The 14,184-nt window shown below is 31.1% G+C and overlaps 1 long non-coding RNA gene across 1 annotated transcript; it reads left to right on the top strand.

Moving 5' to 3' along the window:
• Positions 1–34: 34 nt before the first annotated feature.
• LOC111716003 (uncharacterized) lies at positions 35–719 on the top strand. The gene is made up of 4 exons (XR_002768376.1): positions 35–105; positions 337–367; positions 470–537; positions 602–719. It is a non-coding gene; the product is annotated as an uncharacterized LOC111716003 (long non-coding RNA).
• Positions 720–14,184: the final 13,465 nt, after the last annotated feature.

The following is a 14,184-nucleotide window of genomic DNA, read 5'->3' as shown; positions in this document are numbered from 1 at the left end:
TACATCAAGATTTTTGGCATTATTATATTTTTTCAGAGAAGGAATGGCTGATCTTTGAACTTCATGACTTGAGATGAAATGAGAGACAAGAATATTTTCATCAACGTAAGCTAGAACATTACAGAAGCATTTCTTAATTATTCAACTTATGCATTTAATCATTTATTATTCATTATTTATTTATATTCATTTATTCATTCATTAATTTATTCATTCATTCATTTATTCATTCTCTCATTTATTTATTATTATTACTAGTATTATTATTATAAATAATGAAGGGGGAGGAGTTACCACCTTTTTCAGTTATTTTCAGCATCTTTTTCATAATCCAAGGAAGGAATGCAAAAGGAGTTAATTTTGTGAGGTATATAAGTTTAGAAAATTATTAACAAATGAGCTTTTTTAAATTATTATATTCTTTGCTAATCTAAATGTCACACTATACTTATTCTAATCCATTTACTAGGTTGTGTTGGATTGCTACAAAGCAGAAATAAGTGGCTTTGCCAAAAAATGCAGAAAAAAAATACAAAGGTTTGTTGGTGAGATTCTACACATGCAAAAAGCTGCTAACCCTAATCAGTATTTTTGTATTCAGTGAGGACACACATAGAGATGTTGGGAATATGGATATCAAACATCATGTCTAATTTAATTCTACTGTAAAAAGTATTATGAATATGAATTCAAATAAATTTTTTAGTGCTTATAACAAATTATGCTCCTATCAGTCATCATGTCAAATATCTACTTCTCATCACAAATGATCCACGTTAGTAAGACATATTTCAGACCTATAATTTATTAAAATATTGTACCACAAAAGTTTCCATTCAAATCAAATTTTGAATAAATTCAATAGTTTGGTCCAGTTTGAGTTTCGAACACCATCAGGTGACCAAACTTAAATATTCTGTTTTTTGCTCATTAAAAATCTAAATTCTTCTGAATACATTACCTGCTGCAGAGTTCAGATTCTCATAATGGAAATAATTTTAATCTGTGACTACAGTACCAGACTCATACAGTAAATTACTAAATAAAGTTTCCTTGTTATTAAAGAATCCCTAGGAATTCTTCAAACTTATCTGCTAGCATTGCTTCAACATTGTTCCAAATTAAATCTTTACTCTCACATTGCAAATCTCAAAAACAAGGTAGGAATTAATGGGTTTAACAATGAGCTGTCACTGGCTGCAGTCTGGCAGCAAATGAATTTATTCATCCACCCTTTTTTTTATAACTTTCCCTTGGCGACTCTTGCCTAGACTTAAAAGAAGAAAAATTGATGATTATTTAATTAATTGTAATAAGACCTAACTCCAGTTAGAGTGCTTTTCAGACCTGAAGCAAGCATTTCAATATTTATTAGGGTTTCCAATCGGAATTCCATTGCAATGAATTGCACGGAATTGCCTGGAATTGTGCGGAATTGCCTGGAATTGTGTGCAATGGTTTCTTCCACTTGCGCTATTTCATTGCATGCAATTTCGCTATAATTGCAAAAGCGAAGCAATTAAATATTCATGGAAATGCGCCAAAATGCGTACAATTGCGCAAAATTGTGTGCATCGGAATTGCTTACTGTAAACCCATCAAAATTGTGTATAGATTGTATACTGTATCCTAGTTCGTTCAACCCAAGCCTTATCATCAGTTGAGGACTGGGTAAATGAATAACAATAATTTAACCCATTACTTGGCATCTGTACCAACGGGAAAGGAAATTTCCATGGAGAGCTGAGATTCGAACCCTATTTTGACCCTGTATCTAGGGAGGATAAGATAACGGAACTTTCGAGAAAGCAAAATTAAAAGCCATTTTATCCCCCAGAGTATGATCAGTCTTGATGAAGGAGCGAAGGAGAAGGGTTGATAAGATCTTCAGAATCTCCAAGAGGAGAATTATCTTCATCTATGATTCAAGGATTAACTTCGGTTGATCCTGCAGTTTGTATTCAATAATAATGTAAAATAAATGTCTTTGCTAAGTTGGTATGTTAATCGATTCAACCTGGCTTGTTATCCCAACAAGACAAATAACGTTCTGAGAACGTTAGATAACGTTCTTTTTAGGACTCATTAACGTTAATTAACGTCACTATTTAACGTTCCAGGAACGTAAAAACGTTTCCACTTTTACGTTATGTAATGTAAAAAAGGGTACGTCATGTAACGGTAAGTTTAACGTTATCCAACGTTCATGAACCAAACTTTTACATTCAGAAACCCCAAATATGGGCACAGTTTCCGTAGAAGTTATGTTAAGTAACGTTATTTAACGTAACAATGCACGTATAGTTGCGTACATGAACCTAACTTTTACGTCAATGAACCCTTAACATTTAAGCAGCTTTCACAAAAGAAACCCCAAATATGGGCACAGTTTTCACGGAAGTTACATTAAGTAACGTTAATTAAGGTAACACAAAGTATGGTTCCGTGCATGAACCAAACTATACATTAATAAACCCTAAATGTGGAAGCATCTTTCACAAAAGTTAGGTTGAGTAATGTTATTTAACGTAACAATGACAATATGTTTACAAGAAACCAAAATTTGATTTTTATCAATCCAAAATATATGCTTATTTTTCATCGAAGTTACGTTGAATAACATTATTTGACGTACCAAAGAACAAAACCAAACACATAAGTACTTACCTAATGTTCTGATGAGAACACATATGTTCTTACCTATTGTTTTGTAGAGCACTATAGTACTTACCTATTAATCTGTAGGAAACACTTTGTACTAAACTTGTGTTGTAAAAAATACTTTGTACTTGCCTAATTGTTCTATAGAGAACACTATGTTGAGAACACATTGGTACTATTTTCTTAGTTGCATATTTGCTTATCATTCAGAAAATACTGTACAAAAGATATTAATATGATCAGTTATTGAGGAAATGGATAAAAATATACCAACAAATAAATAGTAAATATAAAAAATCACGGTACTTCTATTAAACATATTTAACATCAAATTCAGTGATGGTTAATTATTTCTGTTAAATTCTTGTTCCAGCTTTCATTGATCGTTGATTATACTTGTTTAATTATTCCATGTGACAATTGTTCGAAATTTAACAAACATAATGACGCATAAAATAAAAACTTTGTTTTTTTGTTCTTCTGCTGCAGCTGATGTGAGGTAAACTGTGACTGATGTGTTTCTTGGTATGCGGCTCGCAAGTAACTGGTCTGACTCTGGTGAATGAAGTGAGTGACTGCCCTGACTCAACACTCAACAGTAAGCGGACGAAGTACCTATAAGGCTACCGGGTGTCCCATGAAACATGACAGTTGGTAAATAGTTTAGAATGTCTTTTTTCCATAATTTGTAAAAAGATAATGAAGCAAAAGAAGATTTTTTAACTTGATTCAAATATCTTATAATGCAGCTAAATTAAACTATTCACATGAAATGGTACGCACAAAACATTTTTTGAAATGTTAAGGGGAATTTATATGAATAGCTAAGTTTGGCATTGATATGATTAAGTCCCAAAATTTGCAAAAATTTTGTTACGTGTATCATGCATGGATATCAAATGTAAAACTTTAAGCCTTACAACAAAGTAAGATATTTTGTAAATTAACGTTTATTTTCAAACCCCAATTACGTTAAATACCGTTATCTGATGTTCAAAGAAAACCTTAAGCTGACGTTATATCTTATGTGTTATGTAATGTAAATTTACGCTAATATATTTCATAAATTTAAAGTTCAATATAAACCTAAAACTAACGTTACCAACCTTCATAAAGGTACGTAAGCTTACGTTATATAGATAACATTTACGTTATTTAACGTTCTGTAACGTTACAATTGTTGGTACGTTCCCTAACGTTGAATTACGAAATGGTTTAAGGTTAGTCATGTAAAATGGTTTAGGGGGATATTGAGTTTCTCTTTGTAAAGTTTCCTTTAGTGAGTTCTTTATACGAGAGTTTCTCACCAAGTCTACATTACATATCTAAAAATCAATAATTTTAACTGCTCAACTTACAAATTTATGCAGCAGATACAAGAATGGAATTAAATATCTCTGTTGATTTTAAAATAATTGAGGCCCAAGTGTCACTTCTTTTAACAGTTTTCAAATTTTAAAGTTTCTTGTGCTTAAGCTACTAATTGACAATTTAGTAGGATACTAAACTTTTTGTGGTTAAAAATTGTAAGGTTCGTTTAATCATTAGATATTTTGCTACAGTGAGAACCAGAAAACTACAGAAAGACAACATCACAGTGTATTTGATGTTGCAGTTACATGGGTCTACTTGAGTCTAAACTGTTGTCTTCATATGCCAGAGTTATCTGGTTATCATGCTGCAAATGAATATTATGCAACAAAATATTCAGTTTAAATTCAATTTTTTCAGCATTTGAGACTGAAATTTTAGTGAAGTTCAGCTTATTGTATACCACTCCCAAAGTTTAAATTGAATATTTTTTTGTTGAAAGGCAATAATTAAGTGCATTTCATTCATATTTTATTTAACTACAAAGCATGAGATATTCAAATAAGCAATCACAATTTACCCGCCTAACCAGGGTTGGTTGTTTTGAGTGGTTGGCCCAAAGTTAATTAATAATACTGAATATAATTGATTACACATATCAATATATGTTTTTGGATAGGTAAGGAGTTGATTGGAAGGAAGGAGATTGTCAGGTGATCTGTGGCAGGGTGAGGTCAGAGGGATTTTTGTGTAGAGATAAATTAAAATACAGGGTGTTAATGATGGTAGTTACACAAACAGAAATAATCTAATGAAGTTTCAGTTATTTTAGTTTTTGTATATACAATTTATTCACATGATATACAGCAAGGATTTATTGCATGCCAAACGGTTTAATTTGCACGTAATTATTACGGAATTGCTTGCAAGGGCTTGCAATTGCGAGCAAAGCTATTTTTTTGCAAATAAAATTTTTGCAACATAAATTGGATATTTCCCAGAAAACCAGAACTTCAGCTATCAGATTTGTAAAAATGGCTACTTGGTAAGCAACAACCTTTTAACACGCTGTCAAATTAAAAACTAAAGATCGTGCAAGTTCAAGTAAGTTTCTGACTTTAGAGTAGCTGGAAGAAGGTGGAGGAAATAAGGAAAAGGGGAGAAGGTTAGAAGGCGGAGAGAAGAAGGTAGAGAACGGGTGGAGTTGGGATGTGGTAGAAGAGACTAAGAATGTGTATATTTAGATACATATGTAATAGACTATATAAATAAATTGTTTAAAATATATATATACACATAAATTTGCAACTCTGATCATGATTTTCAAAAACAACCTGTTTTAGCTTACATCAAATAAGGAAAAACTTGAAGTGCATAATATGCTGACCAGATTTGATGTTTAGGAAAATTTAAAAGGTTACCTTAATGAGATGGAGATTCTCAAGGCTAGTGATAAGAAATCCCTCTGCAAACTAGGTAAAATTGTTCAGTTCATTAATTCTTGCTTAACTGATCCATTTTTCTTCTCACATTTCTTATATTTATCTTACTTAAATGGAATTACATCCTCAAGGCGACAGAACAATACCAAAATATACAATACAATTTTTTTTGCAGATTCTTAAAGGAGAGTGCAAGAGCTTTTCAATGATGTATCATTTGTCATTTTTGGTCATCATACATGGGATTTAGAGGGGGCGTGGAATCAAATGGACCCCCCAAGCATATCCTGGTGTGTGAGTTCCCCAGCAGGGATAGGGTTAAGGGTTGAATTCATATTGTAAAAGAATGAGGAAAAAATTTGTATTTATCATTGCTAAGTTAAGATAGTATTTTGAACAATCATCTTTTAGGATGTAAATTGTAAAGGTTAAGGGTATTTCGAAAAATGACACAATAACTACAAGAGCAGGTCATAATTTACAAAACTAAAGCACAAGAACAGATGATTTTTTTTTCATAATTCTTTATCAACTGTGTTCTGTACTGTATATTTGTATTTGGGGGTTACATAGATAATGAAGTTAAATAAAGTAAATAAATAATCTACAAATTACTTGTCACTTAAAAATTTTAAGTTTTAAAAATATGAAAATAAAAATACAAAATTTGTTAAAATCTATATTCAATATTTGATTGGGTCTCCAAAATCATTTTATTGAATAATTCCTTATTTACCAAATAACATGTTGTAAATTACTTAATGAGTTACTTGTAAAGACAACATTTTCTGATAGAAATTAACTTTTAATAGTTTCTCAAAAATCTCACTAATATTGGATTGCTCAACTTGACTTTATTTGTATGAATCAGTTAATTTGCTAAGATAAGTGAAGAATCTATAAAAAATATTAAGTTTAAAAGTTTAAAATTAGTAGTACTATCATGTTTCTTAGGTTTTAATTAAGTAATGGTTAAGATATATAATCAAATAACATATCTTCAATGATGAATCCAGTTTCATCAAAGATCATAATTGATATTCAATCTGGATATTCGTAAATTCAGTGAATCCAACAGTTTAAAATAATGTTGGTATTTATTCTTTTCTTTGTTTTGAACTGGAGCTCGCAAGTTAACTGCAAATTCCAGGATTACTGGAGTGATGATTATTTAGGAGGTAAATTAACAAAACAATTGTTGATTGTTTAAAAAAAATGGTATATAATAGGAAAAAACATCTCAGATTCTTGAAGTTAAACAACAATATGTTAGTTTATTAAATAAAAAGTTGAGTAGAGGCTTTTAAAGGTGTTTTAAACATTTTTTGTGAATTCTTAAAGCTTACCCAGGAGGCTATTATTAGCTTAATGCCTAAAAAACTGAGTTTTAACAAAAAGCTTTAAGACCAAAATTTAAAACTCTAACCCTTTGTCATGAGAATTACTTTAATTAAATAATCAATTAAACAAATATAATTTTATTTTTCCTTTGCAATGTCCTAAACAGAATATGCGAAGCCAAAAATGAATTTTAGGATTTTCAGTCCAATATAACATCTATATTCTACAATCTATGCACGCTGTTTTTCAAATACATACATTTCAAATTTATTGAATTTTGCTAGAGAAAAACTGTATTGAAGAAGACCTGATAGTCAAACTACTAAACAAAGAAGACGATGAAAGGGTAAGTAAAAAATGTAATTTCACTCTAGGTTTAGAGCACCCTTCTTAATATCAATAATTTCAGCGTTTAGATGCTGATATATTTGCAAGTTTGGCGTGCTACAACTTTAAAGGAAAAGAGTTACTCAACGATTAACTTTATTTAAAAACTTAACTTATATAGTAAAAATAATCGAATCTTAAACACATGTTTCTTATATCAGCTGATCGAAAAACTCCCTCCTTGGATTTCTAGAATTCTTCAGGAAGACGATATTCATATCCGCCACAGTACTCCCCCCAGAAGGAACGGCGGAGAAATGGCGGAGCAGATCCTTCTATCTCTAGCAGCTCTGTGTGGATTCCGTCGTAAAGGTTTAGGTGGCGGAACAATTTGAGGATTGAGANAGTGATGATTATTTAGGAGGTAAATTAACAAAACAATTGTTGATTGTTTAAAAAAAATGGTATATAATAGGAAAAAACATCTCAGATTCTTGAAGTTAAACAACAATATGTTAGTTTATTAAATAAAAAGTTGAGTAGAGGCTTTTAAAGGTGTTTTAAACATTTTTTGTGAATTCTTAAAGCTTACCCAGGAGGCTATTATTAGCTTAATGCCTAAAAAACTGAGTTTTAACAAAAAGCTTTAAGACCAAAATTTAAAACTCTAACCCTTTGTCATGAGAATTACTTTAATTAAATAATCAATTAAACAAATATAATTTTATTTTTCCTTTGCAATGTCCTAAACAGAATATGCGAAGCCAAAAATGAATTTTAGGATTTTCAGTCCAATATAACATCTATATTCTACAATCTATGCACGCTGTTTTTCAAATACATACATTTCAAATTTATTGAATTTTGCTAGAGAAAAACTGTATTGAAGAAGACCTGATAGTCAAACTACTAAACAAAGAAGACGATGAAAGGGTAAGTAAAAAATGTAATTTCACTCTAGGTTTAGAGCACCCTTCTTAATATCAATAATTTCAGCGTTTAGATGCTGATATATTTGCAAGTTTGGCGTGCTACAACTTTAAAGGAAAAGAGTTACTCAACGATTAACTTTATTTAAAAACTTAACTTATATAGTAAAAATAATCGAATCTTAAACACATGTTTCATATATCAGCTGATCGAAAAACTCCCTCCTTGGATTTCTAGAATTCTTCAGGAAGACGATATTCATATCCGCCACACAAGACTTTTTTTTAACATTTTGAATTAACAACCACAATTAAGAAAAGTTTCTGTATTTTCTCTTCTATGGCTTAGGAACCCATCCCTATACCCTTCCCCCCCCTAAAAAGGGTTAGAACAAGAAAACAGAAGCAGCCAAGTCAATTTCTAAATTGAACAATATTTATTTTCTACCCTTAATTAAATAGCAAGTTGAATTACTGCATATAACAGCGCTTCCTTAATGTTAGGAATCCACAAATTTGGTAACTTCAGATTATTTATCATAATTGCCAAGAACACAGTATGGTCTAGATAAAATATTTAAATATAAATAACAAAAACTCTTTTAAAAGTGATGAAGTTCTTGTTTAAAGATGAGCATTATTTTGTCATAGGGAGGATGTGTGACAGTGTCTGGAGATTTTAGTGATACTTGGGTAATCTTTTGATAGGTCTTCAGTAATACCTTATGTATTTATCAGGTAATCTTCAGATAGTCCTTCAGTAATACCTTATGTATTTATCAGGTAATCTTCAGATATCCATCAATAATATCATACTAATTCTCAGGTAACCTTTAGAAAGTTCTTCATTACTATCTTAGTGATTTTCAGATCACCTTTAGATAATTCTACAGTATTGCAAGTACTGAAGGGCATCATTTGAGTCTGGTTTTAAAAAATTCAAAGCTTTTAGGCTTTTTAAAGGCTTCACTAGAATCTAAGGCACAAATCAAATTTAAAAATTATTAATTTTATTTAATTTGGCAACAAATTTAAATGTATTAATCATTTTCATGTCCAAACCTGCATATTTATTGATTATTTTCCTTCTTTTTTCACTAGTTTCAATTTTGAATTGGACTTGATCCTGGAAAATACTGGGATCACAGCTGAATCAAATTTGATCCCCTGACCGGGCCGCCAGTTTTCCAGTTGACAACAGTGAATCAAATTTGAAACTAGAGATCGCCAAAAACCGGTTTGAAATTTTGATTCGGACTTTTAAACTTTTTGCTCTGGCCAATGCAGAACCTGTCCCTTCATTTCTTCTTTAACAAGGTGAATAGAAGACCACTACTATTTTGGCTAATAGGACCATACTATATTTTAAGAAGGAATGAACCTTACCATCCTAAAGGTTTCACTGGTTTAAAACAACTTCAACCTGGCTCGTGAGGCACTTGTGTATATTTTTCAGAAACACCCCTCCTCTCCTCCAGTGGAAAGAATTATTTTGGATGATTGGGGGAGGAATTTCTGGCAAGCTATTCCTGGGAATAATTCTAAACATATTCCTGAGTAAATTTCTCCTGAGAAAAATTCCAGAAAGAATTCTTCGGAATTTCTAGGAACTTAGTCTCTTATTCTGATTCCCAAAATATCCAGAAAAAAATTGTGACCTGAGTCCTGAGAATTTCTGAGGAAGTTTGGGAAAAATATTCCAGTAAAATCTCGGGAATTTCTAAGAAGCTAAGAAACTGAGATACAAAAATCTGATCCAAAAAATGTCTGAAATTGGTGACCAATTTTTGAGAATAACCAAAGATTTTCTGGGAATCATTTAACATGAATCTGTTTAGAAATTCTCCTAAGCAAGTCATCAAAGAGGGAAAATTTAGGAAAATTTCTCACTTTTGTTGTAGTAATATCGATCATCGGTAGCCAAAATAAGGAGTCAAATAGATTTGTATGTCTTATTTTGCCACAATATCAGTCAGCAATCTGAAACTCAGAAATAATAAGAAAATATTTCTCTTTAGGTCTTTGATCAATGCAAAACAAAACTAGCCAAAGAACTAAACGATAGATGTTTAATTATAAAAGAGGTAAGTATAGTCATAGATATTAGTCAGGTGTGTTTGATGTTAAAAACACATATCAAGTAGGCTGGGTACTAGGGTTTCCATTCCAGCAGAAACAAACTTTGGCCGCTTTGCATTTTTGCAGTAGCAAGTGCCAAAAAAATGTGGAATTCCATGCAAAAAAAATCCCATAATAAAAGGCAATAAACTAAAGTTTCCAGCAGAAGAAAAAATTTGCTTGCATATGCCACAAACTATTTTATGGAAACTCACCTTTTAGCAGTATCAAGTGCGAAACAATTTGGAATTACTTGCAAAATATTCCCTGGCAAAAATGTAGAAATTAGAGAGGGTTTTTACCAAAGGAATGTGCAAAAATGTGGAATTGAGACAAACTAATTTTCAATTCTGTCAAAAACCCTACTGGTTACCCTACACTTATCCTGTCTGGAATCGTTCATATTTGTGGTTGCAGTCCATTTTCCCATCCTAATGTTCTGTAAACAAGGCTGGAGAACTGCTTTACTGCAAGAGTGAAAAAAAGGCAACCTGTTGCTTTTCTGAACACCAGTGTATCCGAGGGTCTTCTGAGGCGATGGATATTGCAATAGAAGAAACAAAAGGCTTTTTGAAAAATCAGGTTGGTTTTTTTTACCATTGATAATGACAATGTTTTTAAAATTCAATACTTACCAAATTTATAAATAATAATAAATTAATAATATAAAACAAATATTAGAAAGATCATGCAAAAAAAACGCTAAGAGTTATCTTTTTAATTATTATTTAGATGGCTTGGCTTGAAAAAGAAAAAACTAGAGGATATGCTTCATGTCACAGCCTAAATTCAAGTTTGTTTATGTTTTTCAAATTTGATTACATTCAAAAGATTTAAATTTAATCTTTTGTCCAAAGTGACTTTTGGTGTTAAGTAACATTTATCAAAAGGATCTATGAAAATGTTGACTAAAGTAATGTTTCCTATAATTTTATAAAAATGCTGCTTTAGAATGATGATATGGAAGACCAAAATGTATTTAAAATATTACAGTTTTAATAATATTTTAGCGTCGTCTCTTTTTCTAGGTTATGATGCCAGTATTTGTCAATCTGATTGCAGTAATTATGAAACCTCAGATTTTGCCTTGCAGTGCAATAAGAAAAAAGGATTCTTTAAATGTTGTGTTAGGACAGTTTCATAAAACAAAAACAAACTGAGTTTCAGTTGATCCACTTCTGAAATTCACAGACCACAGCTTGTACACATCATACAGCAACCTTTTAGAGCCATTTAATCAGTTTAAGATATGTTCAAACAGATTTTTTTTATCTCCATTAATTATCAAACGATTCAAGGTTACAATTGCATGGAGGGAGGGTCCCAAGAAATGACAAATAAATTACATATTTTGTCTTCTTGTCTTCTTGTGTTTTTAACTTACATGAAGCAGACGGGATCATGCATTCTGTCATGAGTGCAGATATTGCTGTACTTTGCTCATGTGTACTGTAAAGGAAGGAGAAAAAGGTAATGAAGTTTTTTTCATTGTTAATTTAAAACGTTGAAAATTAACAATTTTCAGGTTCTCAGAATTTACTTGTACAATATTATTTGTACTTCCTGGACAATTTTATTTAAAACTCAATTTTAATTATCTTTTTAGGTGTCCATACTTACTTTTCCTCTCTAAACCTGGAAAACCATAATGTATCCAATGATACTTGGGGGGGACAGGCAAAAAACCTTTTCTATCTTACTGCTAGTAGTGGTGGGGATCACAGGTAAAGACAATTAGAGCAGTTTTTTTTCTTAATTCATCTGAACAATGGAAAACAACCTGTCAATTGTTTTTTGAAGTTTAAAAAATTTTGATACATCAGCTGTTTAACACAAATATCCATATTTTCTTTATAATGAATCGCTTTGATTACATTAATCATGTAGGAAAGAGAATAATCATAGAATTACTTTATCAGATTGTTGGATTTCACTGTCATGATCATCGTTTACGCTGTCTTGATCATCAGATTATATTGTCTTGATCATTGGTTTAAGCTGTCTTGATCATCGGATTATATTGTCTTGATCATTGGTTTAAGCTGTCTTAATCCTCGGATTATATTGTCTTGATCATTGGTTTAAGCTGTCTTGATCCTCGGATTATATTGTTTTGATCATTGGTTTACGCTGTCTTGATCCTCGGATTATATTGTTTTGATCATTGGTTTAAGCTGTCTTGATCCTCGGATTATATTGTCTTGATCATTGGTTTAAACTGTCAGTTTGAATTATGTATATTTTAGGTGTTTGAATCCTTACAGTGATAAAGACCCAACTAAGTGGAAAATATATGATCCAGTCTTATTAGCAAATGCAACCACCAAGGAATGATTATTTAAGGAACAAATTTGATTTTAATGATTTTATTTATACCAAAGTACAAAACATTACAATCCATTAAGTACATTGCATAATAGTAATTCTAGAGAAATTTCAAGTTTTAACATTGAACAGTTTTATTTTACAATAACTTAATTATCATCATAGAATGAATTGGACAAGGTTTGCATTACCCTTTAAAACATTTTTATAAAATAGTTGATAGTTAGACATAGTTATACAGGTTTTTTCTATTTATTTACTTGTCTTAGAGCACCCTGACCCTATCTCTGTGACAAATTTACAATATTCCTTGTTTAATTTTTTAGTTTCTTTTATTTCTGTTATGTTTGACATCTCTAGTCACTGCCAAACTATACTGGACAAGAACTTTTCCTACACCCCACATTGTATTTTTTTACTATAGCTGACCTTGCTAATAGTTGTACAGTAAATCCAAGGCTCATTGCTAAATAACACAGGCTTGGTCTGCATAGGAAAACTGGGAGGCTTGTTTCTGCAAAGCAGAGGCTCATAGCTGCAGGGGTTCTCTACCTCCTCAGACGTTTTTTCATCTTCTAATTTTTCTGCCAATAATTAAATTTTAGGTTCCCTTGCATACTTTTGAAATGCTCAATGATAAATTTAACCCTGAGGTGCTCAAGCAATTGACTGGAGTTGATTTTGATAAGAATTGGAAGGCATCATATGGAGTTGATTTTGTGAGTAAAAGCGGAGATTATGGAGAGGTTAGCTAGTTTTGAAAACAATAAGAAACTTAGCTGTTCAAATGTTGCAAGTAAATTTAATCTGAGCCCTAAACTTTAACTAGGTTGCATTAGATTGCTACAAAGCAGAAAAAAGCGCCTTTGCCAAAAAATGCAGAAAAAATAAAGGATTGTTCAAATGTTGTGCAACCAGGTAAAATTGTTTGTCTCTTAATTATCTTCTTGCATGCAGCATATGAAATAAAACACTACTTGTTCAGTACTTCGTTAAGTCCCCATCTTCACTTGCTAAGAGCTGCAAACCCTACAACCAGGTATTTTTTTCATCTTGTGGGATCCACGTAGAGAAGTTGGGAATAGGATTATCAAATCTAATGTCCAATTAAAATGATAAGTCTTAGTGTCAAAGATATTTGTAATTTTACTGTAAAAGATATTGGGAATTTAATTCACAACAAATTTTTAGTGCTTATGACAAATTGTGCCCAGACCAGTCGTCATGTCAAATACATACATCTCATCACATATGTTCCACATTAGTAAGAAATATTTCAGAGTTATGATTTATTTAAATGTTTCATTACTAAATTTTGTTTCAATGAACAGAATGAAAATAAATATAAGCTACTAATTTCATCATAAAAGCTGTATCTGAAAAAAAATTACATTTGAAACTAATTAGTAATCAATTTAGGATCCATTCACTAAGTTAGTCCATTTGGAATTTAGGACGCCATTAGGTAAAAAAACTTGAAATTATTTTATAGATGTCATACTTGTAATCATCTAGACATTGACAATCTAAATTCTTTTAGAAAAGTTTCCTGTAGCAATGTTTTCAGTTCTGATTCCCAGACTGAATGAATTAATGCTATGTGCCTGCTTCTTGATATAGTGATTTACTAAATATTTTTCCTTAGCATTCCTGACAATTCTATTAACCTATCATAACAGCAAAAAGCAATCTTTCATATTGAGAAGGTGCCATGCAACATTATTTTAGAT

This window comes from Eurytemora carolleeae, unplaced genomic scaffold (assembly GCF_000591075.1).
Source record: "Eurytemora carolleeae unplaced genomic scaffold, Eaff_2.0 scaffold1930, whole genome shotgun sequence".
NCBI classification, from domain to species: domain Eukaryota; kingdom Metazoa; phylum Arthropoda; class Copepoda; order Calanoida; family Temoridae; genus Eurytemora; species Eurytemora carolleeae.
This window is presented reverse-complemented; position numbering and strand designations above follow the sequence as displayed.